This window comes from Perca flavescens, chromosome 12 (assembly GCF_004354835.1).
Source record: "Perca flavescens isolate YP-PL-M2 chromosome 12, PFLA_1.0, whole genome shotgun sequence".
In the NCBI taxonomy this organism is placed as follows: domain Eukaryota; kingdom Metazoa; phylum Chordata; class Actinopteri; order Perciformes; family Percidae; genus Perca; species Perca flavescens.
The window spans coordinates 29,848,069-29,864,648 of NC_041342.1; the positions used below are offsets into that span (position 1 = coordinate 29,848,069).

General features: G+C 40.8%; 1 protein-coding gene across 1 annotated transcript in view; it reads right to left on the minus strand.

Annotated features, from left to right (window-relative positions):
* LOC114566015 (cadherin-18) overlaps nucleotides 1–16,580 on the minus strand; it is a 94,658-nt gene that overhangs the window by 76,243 nt on the left and 1,835 nt on the right. The window lies entirely within an intron of this gene.

Below are 16,580 nucleotides of genomic sequence, written 5' to 3' on the forward strand. Positions count from 1 at the left end.
TGACAGACAAAGAAAACAACAGACAGACAGAAAAACACCTACGGACCAAAGAAAACACCAACCGACAGAAAACGTCAACCGACACAGAAAAACATCAACGGATATGGAAAACAGCAACACACACAGAAAAGCAACAAAAGACAGAAAACTCCCAACAGAGAGATGCATAAATGGGTTGCATCACAAATCCACACTGACACTCATAAAGTGAGTCAGAGTATTGCAGAGAGAGAGGAAGAGAGATGGGATGCATTCAGAGCTGGATGTAGGGCTTTTGATTCTTTGACAGCCTAATGGCTAAGGATAGCTCCTGACTGATGTTTGCCACAGGGCTGCAAAACACACACACACACACACACACACACACACACACACACACACACACACACAAAACACACACACACACACAACCTTTATTAAACCAATGAAAGCATTTCATTGTATCTCTCAAGATGCCCATTAGCTGTAAGCGAAGCAGCAGCTATTCTTCCTGGGGTCCACGCAAGGGAGGCCAGGGCAGGACAGCGAGGGGAAGATGGGTCCGCTTGCTCAACATAAAGATTGAGCTATATGCACAGCTACAAATTGTTCAAAATCTAACGATGAAATCATTTGAAACTGATATTGTAAAAAAATGTAAATATTATTCACCCCGGAGGGTGGCGGCAGCAATGTGCTTATTCTGTCGGAAAAAGAAACAGTTATATTAAATAACACAAATAACAGATAATAGTGTTTACATGGACATGAGCTGTCAAGGTGGTTGTTCCAGCTACAGTAGGTGTCTCCAGTACCGCATTTTGCCATGATGACACACACGCGCACGTGCACACACACACACACACACACACACACACACACACACACACACACACACACACACACACACACACACACACACACCTTTAAAAAGATTGCAGACTGAAGCGGTTTACTGCGCCTGAAATCAGCTGTTCTTATCATAATGGAGGTGTATGAGGGAGTGCACTCAGACACAGAGCATATTTTCAATGAGTAGTATCACATCATGATCATATCAATATGTTCGGGTCATGAAAATATTATGCTGAAGCTTTTTGTGAAACCTACATGATATAGAAACAGACTGTGGTTTTTATGCATTCATTCTATGCAGCAAGACGGCTGAAGGAGACACGCCTCTAGTTATACCGTTTATTCTGTCCCTGAAAGCTGCGTTACTAAACCAAACTGAATGAAAATGTAAGCAATACGGAGGGAAATTAATAGTATACAGTAAGAAATATCAAATATCACCTGAGCAGCTGACTTTATCTGCAGTGGTACAGTTTGAGTATCATTCAATTATTTCATTACATTTTGGAAACAATACAATTGGCAATTCAGCGTGCTTTCAACCCTTTGTTGAACAGAGGAAATTGAAGAAAATAGTTTGTGATGCTTCAGCACTGAAAAATCGACAGAACAGTTTTCTTGTAATCCACAGAACAAACAATTTCTTTAGCACAAAGTAGTTACTGACAAAAAACTGAAAATGTTTTTTTACAACATCGGTTACTCTTTAAACTTGTGCATGAGCAGTTCTTAAATTCCAAAGAGCTACAATGTGAAATGCAACAACATGGGATTTGCATTCAAAAGCACAGCTTGCTATCATTAGCTCACAATAAATGCTGTAGATTAGAAGTACTGTATACATGTTATTAACTTACTTGACAGGTTATCTGTCGTTAGGAGAAAGGTTTCATTACAGTTTTTTTCGATTGCTAAACGACAGTGGGCACAACTGGAGTCACATGTGCAAAACGCTAACTACAGTCTGCACAGCAGCAGTTCATGTGGACCAAACTCTAGATCGTTTTTCATTGCTTGAACACAGTTTTCAAAACTCTACACACTTATCCCATGACTTTAACCACAAAGTGCACAACACTTTAGATTTACAGCACTTTGTTCAAATGCTAACACACTGCTGTCAAAACTGTTAACCACACATTCAAAACAGAATAGATTTCAGTCTGGTGCCAGTCAAACACTGCTGATTGGAATTTTAGCTGAAAGCCTAAGCAGGTCTAAGTCTTGTTTTAGACTTATTGAACATATATGGTATTTATATAGAGAAAGCTCAGAAAGCCTTTTTTTGTATACAAACACCAAATAAGAATGAAACAATTATACACTGTACCGTTTGAGAGAAACAGGTAAAAGAGCAAAGATACAAATATGTCCAGGTAAGATGTCTGAGGTTATGTACACAGATATACAAAAAAAGGAAAACACTAAATCTTTCCAATAGTAAAACTGCGTTCTTACTGTTTTTCAGAAACTAATGGAGGTGAAAGCAATAGAAACACCACATTCATTTGTATTTAGAGATGATGCAGACCAATGTGATGAAGAACACTTGCCACATGATGCTGGAGAGAGGCAGGATTAGTCACACTATTCTTTGTTACTGTTATGTACCTTTAGTTTTTTACCCCAGTAATTCCATAAATTACTAGAGACAAAATACTATATTGAAGAAAACTGCCTATTGTCATTCCTTCTTGTTTACCGTATGTAAAAATTGGTATGTTATACAATCTATATTTTTTCCTTAAATAAACTATTGAGTAGTGTCAAGTCACTCAAATTGTTCAAACTGTAAAGATGAAAAAGTTTGTAATTTCTGTATTGGTGTTTGATGCTAGTGTTTTTACTCTCAGTGTGTTCTGAGTGAAAGGTTGTGTTTTGAGACATGTGTTAAGAGTTGTTTTGCTTTGAATGAGTTTTGCAGGTGATGTGAACTGTTTAGCTCAGGTGACTGTTGTTAGTGCAGACTGTAGTTTGAGTTTTGCACATGTGACTCCAGTTGTGCCCGCTGTCGTTTAGCAATTGGAAAAAACTGTAATAAGTGAGAAAATCCCAACAGTGGAAATGATTTTAATTTAAACTTTAAGGGAGTTCCACTGCCCAAATGCTAATAACATTAAGGGCCCTATTTTAATGATCTGAAACGCAAGTATCAAACGTGAAACGCAAATAGCTTTCTGGGCGGGTCTCGGGCGCTGTTTCTATTATACCGGCGGGATAAATGACTCTTGCGCCCGACGCAAATCTAAAATGGGTTGGTCTGAAGTAGCTAGGTGTGGTTTGGGTGTAATGTGCCATAAACTAATCAGAGCGTCATCTCACATTCCCTTTAAGAGCAGGTACACTTGTTCCATGGTGGATTGCTATTATAACGGCAGATTTGCCTGGTGCATGCCGGCGAGAGCTGTCCGGGATGCGGCAAAGTAATAAATGCCGTCTTGACCGGGTGGCGATGTTGCTGCTCCTCTCGGGGGCATCTCCAAAAGTCTGGAGAGGATTGCTGCAGCCATGGAGCGTGGGCCTCCAAACGCACCACGTGCTCCTGTTGTGCCCCCTTCTCCTCCCCCGACTCCATCTCCGTCTACCCGCTACACCAGGAGTGCATCGCGCATTGCCACTCCCGGACTAGATCCCTGCCGGAGTGTCCAATCCCACTGTAGTTCAACATCATGTTTCCTTAAGTCCTCTAATATTTCCTCATTTATGTCATCAACACACAACAAGCCACAAAGAATGGTGCGACTTTTTGAGGACCGTACTGTAAAGTGCCTCCTGACTGATCCAAACACCTGAAGTGCATTTTCAGTAATATTTTTCCTTGTAATTATGTATGGTTTGCAAAAATATGACTGGCAGTTTATCCGTATTATTAGGGTACAGTATGTGGACTGAGCTGAAAACAAATGCTTCAAACAAAGGTAATTTCCCAAATCAATCCCTCTTCATAATACTACCCTCTGCACGAGTGTCATTCCACATGAAGTCACACTCATAGCTCTGGAGGGCACTTAGTATTAAAGGTCCCATGGCATGAAAATTTCACTTTATGCCTGCCCCGAGAATTTGGCCCACCCATGAGAAAGAGAGACATCATGGATTTCAAACGAGCAAAGTGGCAGTTGGTCAAGGCTGCCTTGCACTACCCTTGAACACATGTACATACCAGCAGGGTTCAACATTGGTAGAATGGTAGATTTGCTTGACTCACCAGCCAAAAAAAAAAAGGTACAATTTTAACATTCACTAGCCATTTGGATGGTGGACAAAAAGTTAATTTTCAACCCTGCATACCAGCCCTCAATGCTCTCACTTAGTAAGAGTGGTAAGTAAGAGAGTATGATAATGTACTCACTGATTCAAAAAGGCTGCCTGGCTCCTGATGGCAAGACGGCTAAAGGCTGATGGTTGAACATGGCTGTCATCAAGACGTACTGTATAGTAAATTAGTGATCAGTCTGTACATGATTTATTGGGACTTGAGCTTATTCACCGTGTCCCCCAGAGTTAGATAAGTCCATAAATACCCTTCTCATCTCCATGCGTGTCTCAACTCTGTCTGACACACCCACCGCTAGCTTAGTTTAGCCCAGATCCTGGAGGTAACCAGCTACATCTAGCCTACTGCTCCCAATAAGTGACAAAATAACACCAACATTTTCCTATTTACATGTTGTGATTTGTATAGTCACAGGGTGTACAAATAACAAGGTCACATGAGACACCGCCATCTTCTAACCGTATACATACTGGGCACTATATTCTCAGAAGGCGAAGCACTGAGGACCGGTCAGTCAAAGAACAAGGATGTGAATGGCCAGTGTTCACAGATATGGAAGACACACAAGTGGGCCAGGGATGTGATCTCTCATCTCTTTATGGGCCAATCAACCGGAGTGCAGCCACTCCCGATGGCCAATGCATGCCTGCTCAATTGTACAATCTAAATCAATCCAATCCAATAAATCTGCAGTAATTCCCACTTTTGTCAATGTGTATGTTTGTAGGTTTCCAAATGCATAAAAAAATGTATTGGGATTTCCAGAAAATCTGCAAAAGACACTGCATTCACTTCCATTCCATTCTCTACTGATGTATATTTAGGACTGGGCACATCAAGATAAATAGTTGATGTTGCAAATTCATTCGTGTGCCATTAAAACATTGCAGAAGAAGATTGTGCAAAGAGAAAAACGTGAAAAACATGATGGCAATATGGCATTTCTATTTGTTTCATGTATTCATTTGAGGAAAGTTACAGTCTCCTTATCGCTTTCTTACAGATCTGATGTTTCTCTTCGGCTGATGTTAAACCACTTGCTTCACATACGTACAGGATTTATTCGTCAAGTCTGTTTCCACTGAACAACATTTGGCATCAACATTTTTTTATATGCAAATCTGATAAATTGTCTCAAGTAATGTCAGCACCCTGTAGCCTGCTCCTCATCTATGCTTGAGGCTCATTAGCCACAACTAGCTAAACACACCCATATATCTAAATGAACTCATGGCCGTTGAGTTGCATTGTGGATTGTGGTAAATGCCAGATTTAGAAAAAAAACAACATCCCTGGTTCTGCTGCATTAATTTTGTTCCTGTTTAGAACTGTCCGTTCTGAATCGGACAATGTTACAGGAGTGCATTTAAACTCAGCGGAGTATTGTTTTAAACACAAACATGTCAAAGTTGTTTTTTTCAGCCTCTGTTTACATTTTAGCAAAATTTAAAAATGAAAAGTCATGCTGCATTGGAAATTTGCTAGATGGCGCCGCGGATGGCAGTCTCTGTACTGTGTCTCTGGTACTTCTACTTTCAGTTTTTCTTTATTTGTTCAGTTTTCAGCTCTCCCTATCTGGTCACATTCACCAGGAGGAACTTTTAACCCAACTACTTTGCTCTAGTTAAACCTTTTCACCGTGGCTGTGGCTCAGGTGGTAGAGCGGTCATCTACCAATTGGAAGGTCGGTTTGATTCCCTGGTCCTGCAGTCCCATATTCAAGTGTCCTTGGGCAAGATACTGAACCCTAAATAGCTCTCAATGCTGGGCCATCGTTGTGTGAATGTTTATCTGATGAGCAGGTGGCACCTTGTATGGCAGCCTTGCCCACCAACATATGAATGTGTGTGTGTGAAAGGTACCTAAACTTTTTAAAAGTGCTTTGAATAGTCACCAAGGCTTAAAAGCGCTGTATAAATGCAGTCCATTCACAGTTAATGCTCAAACCTTTCAGGGAGGAATAGGTGTCCCCACCAATGTTGAAATGACACCTATGCCCCCGGTTTACCAGCTGTCACTTTTCCAGATGTTTGTGGACATCTGGCCAGGGATTTGACCTCTTACCCAGAGATATTCTACAGGGGGTCCGTGACCCCTGGAGGGTCCTCAGAGTTAGTGCAGGGGGCATCCAAATTCTGTTAAAAAATCATTTTTTAAAAGTTTCTTTTTTCAAAAATGAAAATGTCTGAATATATACAATAATATGAATCCAACATATTATAGCAAATATAAATTGGCCTATTTGTAAAAAAAAATATCTGTAAAGTAAAGATAAGCTATAGGTAAATTAGCCACTATGGTAGCCATACAGTTACGATTAAGGATTCACTGTGCCTTCCACATATATGTTTAACATTAAAACTTGCCTAAACCATACCATAGTCATCCTTTATTTTCCAAAACCACCATCTTCCCCTTACCTTAACTATACCATAACTGCCATGCACAGATATATCAAAATGCTAGCGAAGAACTTAATATGGGTTTTGCAGAAACATTCAGTATCAACATTCTGTTCTAGTGAGCTACTGCCACTCTGTTAAAGGTAGATGTAGAGGAGTAGTCGTGAGCAGGTGTAGACACTCAAAATTAGTCAAAAAATTATGTTGAAAAGATGGGATTTTATTATTACTTTCCCAATTAAGGCCCACGGAGGCAAGAATAATAATATAAAAATTAACAAAATTAAGGAAAGCAACAAAAAAAATATACTTTCAAGAAAATAAAGTAAATTGACTTGAGAGTCAAAAATAGTTACATTATCCAAACATACCACTTTCCTAATTGACCTTTAGACAAGTCACAACTCTGAGTGCATCCAACAGACTTACGTCCTCCTCCCTCCAGTCTCTTCTAACATCTCCCCCTGCAATAGACACTGCCAGTCTATATAGCCTGAAGCCCGCCCGTCAAATTGGAACATACCAACACCACAGAATAATACAGGGGTGGCTCAGGTGAGTAGACAAATAAAGCTTAATACTACCAAAATGCATATAGCTATAAAGCTAAACACGGGATTACTGTGGGGGGATCTGATGAATGGCTAGTTTAACAGATGATTTGAAAACAGTGTGATAAGTAACAGAACATACTGACACGCCAAACAAACATATACAGGCAACCTCTTCACTCAGTCTTTGAGATATAAAATAGGTAGCGCATCGCTACCGTGACGGCAGCTATGCGCCCTGTCACACACCCATAACGTGACACTGTGAACTGCAGATCCTGATTAGAACAAACCTTCTGTATCCTCAGCTGTACTAACCCCGAATTAAAGCACACTGCTTGATGGAAAGGTCAATTCTACAGCAGCGATGCAGTCATCTGACAAGATCACTCCCAGTTGGGCAAGGAGAGGATGGATTAGCAAGGGAGGATGTGTGACTGTCTGTGTGTGTGTGTGTGTGTGTGTGTGTGTGGACTTGTTTTACCATATTTGTGGGGCCCAAAATGCTGGACCCCACAAGTTTAAAGGGCTGTTTGAGGGTTAAGACTTGGTTTGAGGATTAGGGTTAGAATTAGGTTATGGTTATGGTTAGGGTTGGGGTTAGGCATTCAGTTGTGATGGTTAAGGTAAGGGGCGGGTTAGGGTTAGGGTTAGTGTGTGTGTGTGTGTGTGTGTGTGTGTGTGTGTGTGTGTGTTGTGGTAATGGCCATGTTTGTAGTTATTAATGTAGTGAGGGTGATTGGATTGGCAGCTGTGTTTCCTTAACTACTGTACATACTTTCCCATGTTAATGGGTTTACATGACTCTTAGAGATGTAACTGACTATCCCTGTTATCATGGACAAACCACTTAACAGAACATTCTTGCCTCTTGACTGAGCAATTACAGCTAGCTTTAGCTTTAGCATTTCTGCCAAATGATGTTCCCAATTGTGACTACTGCTACAGTATTTAGAGTTCGACAAGACAGTGATACCAAAAGGGAAAACTGGAAGATACATTCATGCCAATGTAACCTGTTTAATATTGGAGAGTGCCCGGAATCTTAACCAGGATTCTCATAAAATGTGGATGAGCTTACACAAGTTTTTCTTTTCCATTTATGATGTCTACAGTACGTGTCAACACCAAACCAGATTACTGGTTACAGATTTTAAGGGGATCTCTCGCTACAGCAGAGGAGCTGGAGGGTTGACAGGGAGCTCCCATGGTATGTGACAAATGAAGGCCTGCATGTGTGAGGAAAAAGATCTTAGAGAGCAAGGAGGGCCTCTGCATTAATTCATAATTAATACTCTATAACTAATTAAGGGAATGACATGAGAGGCAGTTTGAGGTGGGAGGTTTTGCTACCAGTACCTTTCTCTTTTCATTTTTTTGATCGACAACTTTAGCTAATGGAAAACCAAAAAAATAGTGAGTCTAACAAAAACAGTGCCGTGCTGTGTCATGCAGTGGACATGCCTTGAATCTGCATCCTATTTAATTTCCAGCAGGGGGAGACTCCACTAGTTGCAAAAAGAAGTCAGTTTCTATAGAAGTCTATGGGAAAATGACCCTACTTCTCATTTGATTTATTACCTCATTAAGCATTTTCTTAATTGAGTTTATGGTCTCAATTGGTACTTTTAAGTCGTCACTGACTAAGTTTACACGCGCATATTCCAAATGCGCTGTATAAATGCCCAAACAATGCCTCTAAAATTTGAATAATACTGGAATATCCCACGTCTTAATCGGAAAATGCTATATTCTGAAAAAGGCCTTAATTGGAATATCCAACTGGAATATGCTGTTTACATGACCGGTATCAAATTCGGAATATTGTCATATTTGGAATAAAGTGGAATATTGGTGTACGTCCACTACAGTCTGTGGTCCTCGCAAACCACAAGCGACGGGCGTCCAAATATTTTTCACTTAAAACACAGTGTAAGCAGGCAGCTTGGAGGAGAGAATGCATCAGCTGGCCTGTGTAAATATGTGCTTCGATCAGTGCACACCTTCTCATTTATCAAACACAATGCAGTATTTCTTTTGAATACTTATTAAACATTGCTGATTGAATGAATTATGATACACAACGCCTGAACCAAAAATGAAATGTGCCATAGAACCATTATAATGAGCTCAATGAGTTTCATACCCTGTACAGCTACAGAGTTGGTGATATTCCTCTATGGGTCTATAACTAGAAACAACCACTTTCACATTGCATTGCCATTTGATTCACTGTTAATATACAGTATAAAGCTAATACTGATTAAAGCAGGTTTAAAATGTTTGCCTTCCAGACCAACACTACTCTACACTTAAATTGTGTCTACTTTCGTGTTCATAATAGAATAATGCTCTTGATATACACCTTATTTCTGTAACTTCTGGCCACGAAAACGTTTGTGTATTTTGTAATATCATTTAACAACCTACTGTATGTGAAACCCAGGCATATCTAAATGAAGGATAGATGAGTTAATGTTAGTATGTATGAATACAGACACCACCATAGGGCATTTGAATCTAAAGGTCAGCATTTATCAGCTGGTTTAAATCTGCTGCTGTGGCTGGCTGCCTCTGGCATCCTCCGTCTATGGGAGAAGATTTAGTTAGATAATCACACAGAAACTATAGCCTCTGTCTTATTACCTCTTATTGCCCCTTAAAGAACAAAGAAATGTTGGCCTTACCTCAAGCACTGCAATAACGAAAGCAAGGCAATTTAGTGAATAAAGACACATTCATGGTGTGAACTGAGCTGTCAAGAAGATCTGTGCAGGTGCTGGTATTTAATGTCTGGGCTACCTGGTTTCCCAAGAGGCTAGTGTCACAAGACATTTCCAATAAATCTCTTCAGGTGGGCAGCCAGGCTCAGTCATGCATGAGGAAAAGCGTAACATTTGTTCAACAGAACATGGAGGGTTTTAAAAGGGAATAACCAGCTGGGATAGGTCCACAGCTACCTGGCACGTTTCTCTTTATATGTTTTGCTTCATCGCTTGTCCACTGATATCAGAATCAGAATACTTTATTGATTACTCAGGGAAATTATTTAGTTGCAGTTTCTCACAGTCACATTCAAGGTAAAATAAGAGTAAGAAAAGAGCAAGTCAATAAGTGATGGGACTGGAGGAAGAGGGATCGAAAGCTGGAATGAAGAGGGATACCGGGAGACAGAGGAGCCATGTGTCAGCATTCAGAAGAAACTTGCTAACCTAAAGGTGTCTTTATACACAACTCCCGCAAGTCTTTTTTTCATTTTCATCTCTACTTTCCAGTTCTCCTTCCACCTATTGCCTCACTTCATCTCCTCTCCTTTCATCATCCCTTCTCCCCTCTCCTCTCTTAACCTCACTTCATCTTCACTCCTCTCTTTTTCTTGCTTTGCCTTTCATCATCCATCCTTTCCTTTTAATCCCGTAGGCTTTCTCACCTTCTAATCATCTAACCAACGCTCCTCTCCTCTCGTGGTCTTCACTTCTTCTCCCCTTTCGTTCCTTTGCTTGGCCTATTGGAGTGTGCACACCGATTGGGTGTTCAGACCAAAATCTTTTTTTAAAAAGAATGCAAGGAGCTGCAATAGTGGGGAGTGTTGCTTCAGGTACCAATGACACAATTAAATCAAGTGCAATAAGGCTGGTCAGCATAATGGATCCATTACTAATAATGCGTATCAGCCAAAGGGTAAAAATTACAACAAAGTTCTTGCACAGCGAGAATTATTATTGACTAGGTATGTAGGATCTAAGACTCTTGAGTGGTAAGATATCAAAGAATTAGAATCAGCTTCATCAACTAAGTATGTGTACACATATAACAAATTTGACTCGTGTTTTCATTGCTCTCAATGCTAAGCTAAGAACAAGGACAACAAAGCTGAAAGGACGACAAAAAACGGAACAATAAACAAAGAGCAAAAGTACTAGAGCGCAACACCAAGGCTGCCATTCGCGGCACCATCTTGCACACTGTCAATCACCGTGTTGACGATAACTTCAGTCCTCATACCTTCAACGGTTTCAATTTAACGTGATGAAAGTTTGTGTACTGAAAAAGTAATCATGTATTAAGTATAAAGTTGTGATGAACAGGAATATGCGCTTAAAATGGTATTTCACCCAGATGGGCATGGTCTTGCGGGACGCCACAGCTTAGTGCCACAGATAGGAAAATGAAAGGGTATTGAGAGACAAGCACATTGTTGGTTTTAGCCTTCTCATGGGATTTGTTGACAACAGAAAAAATACAGATAAAGGTGGCCTTATCCTTTAGGTAAAGGTCAAGTCTTAAGTTCACATATTTGTCACTTAAATATGACTGAAGTTACCAGCTCTGGAGCTGATCACATAGTACAGCTACCATCAATAAACTGTACTTTAGTTTAGCTTTGTCAGACAACTTTGTGATCATAAAATAGTGACTTGATCAAAGTCTCAGTCCCGCAGTACAGAAGTAACTGTTCTAAGAGGTAGTACTGGAGCACCGCGCTCCCAGAATGCAGAGTTACTTGTGTTTCCCAGAGTCTCCCAAAGTAGAATGGGATCCAGAGCATTCAGCTATCAGGCTCCTGTCCTATGGGACTAGCTCCCAGTTTGGGTTTGGGAGGCCAACACCGTCTCCACATTTAAGAGGAAGCTTACAACTCTCCTGTTTGATAAAGCTTATAGTTAGGGAGTGAGGACTGGCGGATGTATAGTTTCAGACACAGCACCCCTCCTTAACTCTGCTTCTCTTCATTGATGTTGGATTCATCTAACAACACTTTGTAGGCTGGCTCAGGTTTGCCTTGGACCAGCTCTTAGTTATGCTGCTATAGTTTTAGACAAATGGCTGCCCAGCAAGAGTCAGGGTCTGCCTGAGATTTCTGCCTGTTTAAAATAAGTTTTTCCTCACCACTGTTGCACCAAATGCTTGCTTTTAGGTAAATCTTTTTTTAAGATTATTTTTTGGGCATCTCTTCGGCCTTTATTCCCAACAGGACAGATGAAGACATGAAAGGGGAGAGAGAGGGGGAACGACATGCTGCAAAGGACCACAGGTCGAAGCCAAGCCCGGGCCCGCTGCGTCAAGGAGTGGGTATGACACATGCCTTTGGTGTGGGAGCTCCGGGTTCAATTCCCACTGTGATACATCAACCAATGTGTCCCTGAGCACTTAACCCCTAATTGCTCCAGAGGTGTGCAACCTCTGATATATACAGCAATTGTAAGTCACTTTGGATAAAAGCGTCAGCTAAATGACATGTATAGAATAAACCTCTATACATGGGCGCCTGCTCCACCAACTGAGCCACCCGGGTGCCTGCTTTTGGGGAAATTGTTGGGTCTTTGTAAATCATAGAGTGTAGTCTAGTTCAACTCTATCTGCAAAGTGTCCTGAGATAACTTCTGTTATGATTTGACAATATAAATAAAATGTAATAAAGTGAATAGGTTATGCGTGTTCACTGTTAGACAACAGAAACAGGGAAATTGATAAAAGAAAACTTGTGAGTCCAGCTGTTTAAAACGCAAACTCAGCAGCGTAACCAGTGTGCTACAATTTTTTTTCTTTGCCAACCAAAAGAGAAATTTTTCTATGGTTCAGGTGTCTTTGCAAAAAAGACCTGAAAACACTAGTTTCAACACGCCTCGCTTTCAAATTTAGCTGGCTTAGTGTTTAATTATTTTTCCTACTCCTAGCTCCGTTTTCTCTTTGCTTCAACTTTCATTTCTACTCATATTTTTGCCTCGGCTTTCCTCTTTGCTCCTCTATATACTATTCTTTACTCACCTTACCTCACCTGTGCTTTTCTACCGCCTTTCTCAAAGGAGAATAGCTCTCTCCATCTGTCAACGTCAATGCACACTATATGAGTTTCTGTGCACCTGTGTGTGTTCATGTGTTTTTTAAAGTGGGTGCCGGGCCTGCACTTTCAACCTCCCTGCTGCTATGCTCAGAGCAATCAATAGAAAGCGAGGCTTCATCACAGTGAGAAAAACCTAGCTCAGCTGTCACAGCACCCTACAAAACAATGACTCAGTGTGCCCCGGGGAGCTCCGTTTGTGTGAGTGTACTCCCGCTCTGTCTTCATGTGTGCGTTTTTTGCACCTTAAGCACATCTCTTTCCACCTTCAGTGAGCCAGCCACATAACATAACGATCATGCCCTAACACACACACATGCAAAGACACATACGCACTGAAACCCCCGCGGGTCAAGTCCTCACCTACATTAAGAGTGCAGTGTCAATGTCACGCAATGTCACTGTCAGAGCAGATTAGACAAGCCTCATGCACCCCAACTGGCCACTGGACAGGCCAACCACTATCCACTCTAGCCACTACACTGTTTACACACACACACACACACACACACACACACACACACACACACACACACACACACACACAGAGCTAAGGGTGTTAGCAGTAGCCCGATAATAATCCTGCTCTTGGCCTGATCTGCTGTCTAGACAGTCTAAATGTAACTTTCTCTAACTGTATCATCTTCTGCCTGCCCAAATATTCATTGGTTCTTGCCTCTTAAACAGCACCTTAACACTCCGTTTTAGCTTTAAAGTGCTCATATTATGCTCATTTTCAGGATCATAATTGTATTTAGAGGTTGTACCAGAATAGGTTTACATGGTTTGATTTTCAACACCATATTTTTGTTCTCCTGGACATTTTTCTGGAAGATGTTAAGTCCCTTTGGGGTGGATTTTGGGCTTTTTCACTTTGTAAACCTATAACATGCACAAAAACATATAGAACACAATAAAGGAAAGGGGAAAAGCCAAAAAGCATAATATGAGCACTTTAACATGCCCCTTTAACATGTTCAAAACTGCATTGGAAAAAGACATAGCCCGCAACCCCACCCAACAGTGAAAATTGCAACATAAAAAAAACACAATAAAATCAACTCAAGAATAATTGGTCCTTTAGTGCAACGTGTGCACATGCGTCAGTCCTGCTTCTTGGCTCCAGGCCAACGTCCATACCTTTCATTAGTGGGACTCTGGAGTGTTGAGCTTTTGGGTTAATGGTAAGATTCCTGTTTACCAGGTTGCTCTGTACCTTATCTTGAATACAAATGTTAACATATTTAATAGTAATCTCCACCGCAAGATTTGTAGTTGGCTTGCTTCTGTGTTAGACAGGGAATTTAAGTTTGTAGCCTTCTCTAGGCTCGTAATGCTACTCAATGGCATTGATAATTAGCAAGCTAATTAACGAGTGCAGGCTAATGCCTGAGTTGAAAAGTTAGCTCTTAGCAATGTGCAGGTTGATGGAAGGAATGACGGTTCCTACAAACTAGCTACTTATTGTTTTGACAGGGTCACAATGTATTGCATTCACGGCTGAACCGGTTGACTCCAAATTTAAGCGGTTAGCTACTTGTAACGTTACCTAGCTAGCTAGCCAGTTGCATACTGAAATGATTAAAGTAGTATTTTTGATAAGCACCGATGTTACCTGCCCTTATAATATAGTTTCTATTTACTTAGACTAACATTGTATAAAAGTTATTTGGCAGCTATTATCTCACCAACTCCGTTTCTAATTTGCAGTAGGATTAAGACTAGGGGTGGCTGAAAAATCACCTACATTTCAAAATCAATTCACAACTTAACGGGATGTTGACGAAACCAAAAAAGGCGGACCTCAACCGCAGTGCAACACCCAGACAATCTACAGATTGAACTATTTATCTACACACGCATCTGCACACAAACAGATTTATTTTGTAATTCATCTTTAAAACAGGCAGCAGTTGCAAGCATTTTTTGCAGCCTTTTCAAGAGTGGATGTAGTGAGCCTCAGCCCAGCTGTCAGTGTCTTTAAAGAGAGGTGGCCTTTTTGATTTAATGACTAAATAACTTATCCTGAAATAGAAGTAAACAAATTAAAGAGGAAGCGACTGACCGATGCAGCTCAGGCCTTGAAAAGGCCAAAGAAAGCAGAGGTAAATTACCTTCCTCGACATCCTGTTGGAGAAAATGAGGACACTGTGAAGGAGAGGCTTAACTTAGTCGATGTCTTGAAGAAGAATAACAACGCAAAGTTAATCAGAGAAACAATGTTCCAAACCTTCTCAAGAGCGGAGGTGGTGACTCTCAGCCCAGCTGTCAGTGTCTTCAAAGAGAGGTGGCCTGGCTCCAGTAAAAAAGGCAGAGGTTGCAGGTATTTTTTTGGATTCATGATTTTCAAGTTAAGTGGCTTTGATGCACAGTCCACTGCAGATACGATAGAGGAAATGCTACAGTCGCACAACTTGGGTGATCTAATGTGTGTTGCACTAGCCTATGAGCCTATATTTTTAAAGCTATAGTGCATGGTTTCTGGTTTATGCCCCCACGAGGAATTCTAAGTAATGACAACCAAACTGTCAGCGCGTCCACATGATACAAGCCTTCCATGATCGCGCACCACCCCCACCCCTTCTCCACGCAGTTGCTAGTAACCAAGGAGAACATGGAGGATTAAAAAAACATGATGGACTCTTCAGAAGAGGTAATTATCTTCACTCGAGTGTCTCCACGCGAAAGTCGCCGGACGCCACAATCTTCTGAACATAGCCATACTGAGAAATCCAGAGAGAGTTGTGTGGAGCTGATATAGCAACTCATTTGGCAATGACTTGAATTTAACAGACGTTCATTAATATCAAAAAGTTACGCAGTAAAGCTTTAACATAATGCAATCTCTTCTCTTTCTCTCTCCCTACACATAATGACAACGCGTACTCCAAACGACAAACTAAGTCCTGTTGCGAGTCATCATCGAAGAACACAATACACAAAAGATGAAGCTTCCCTATGAGATTTCCTAATACGCTGGAAGATCGTGTTTTAATAATTGTTGAGACATTCTACATGGGGAATTTGGACTATTGTACGAAGACAAAGACAAGGGCACTGTGAAAATGGTAAGAAAAGAGCCTATAATCACCCTTGACTGGAGTCCACTATATACAATCTCAGAAGCATCCAGGCAGAAAAGCAGTTTGAGTAGAGGTATTACATGGAAGCCACCTGCTGTATACAATCACCTTTCAATGCAATGTATGTATGTCTTTGTTTTCAGTGTATAGAAAGATGTGCCGCCTATCCCACCCGCTGAACAGCTGTGGGTGGACAGCAAGCAAGGTGCAACAGATTGATTGTACATCCATAAAACTGAAATCCAAGATGGTGATATGACGCCAGACCTTATCACCAAAAATTAGTTTGAATCAAATGTAAAATGTATAATTTGTGTTTGAGGTTTGTATTGTGAAATGATCCCACTGCAGAGTATTTCTCTGAGTGGAAGGGAAATACATGCACCTCTCTTATTGAGATTAGACATGTAAGCATATGAAGTCAAATGTGTTTTTCCAGTAAAATGTGCTTAGCTATATGATCAGAGATGGGTCCTCCAGTATGTAGTTATTTCCACTAACTGGATTACCAACCCTTTAAACATCTTCTACAGCTCAAGAACATGTATAACTGAACACACAACATTTTGGCAACTTCATTACACTTGGTAC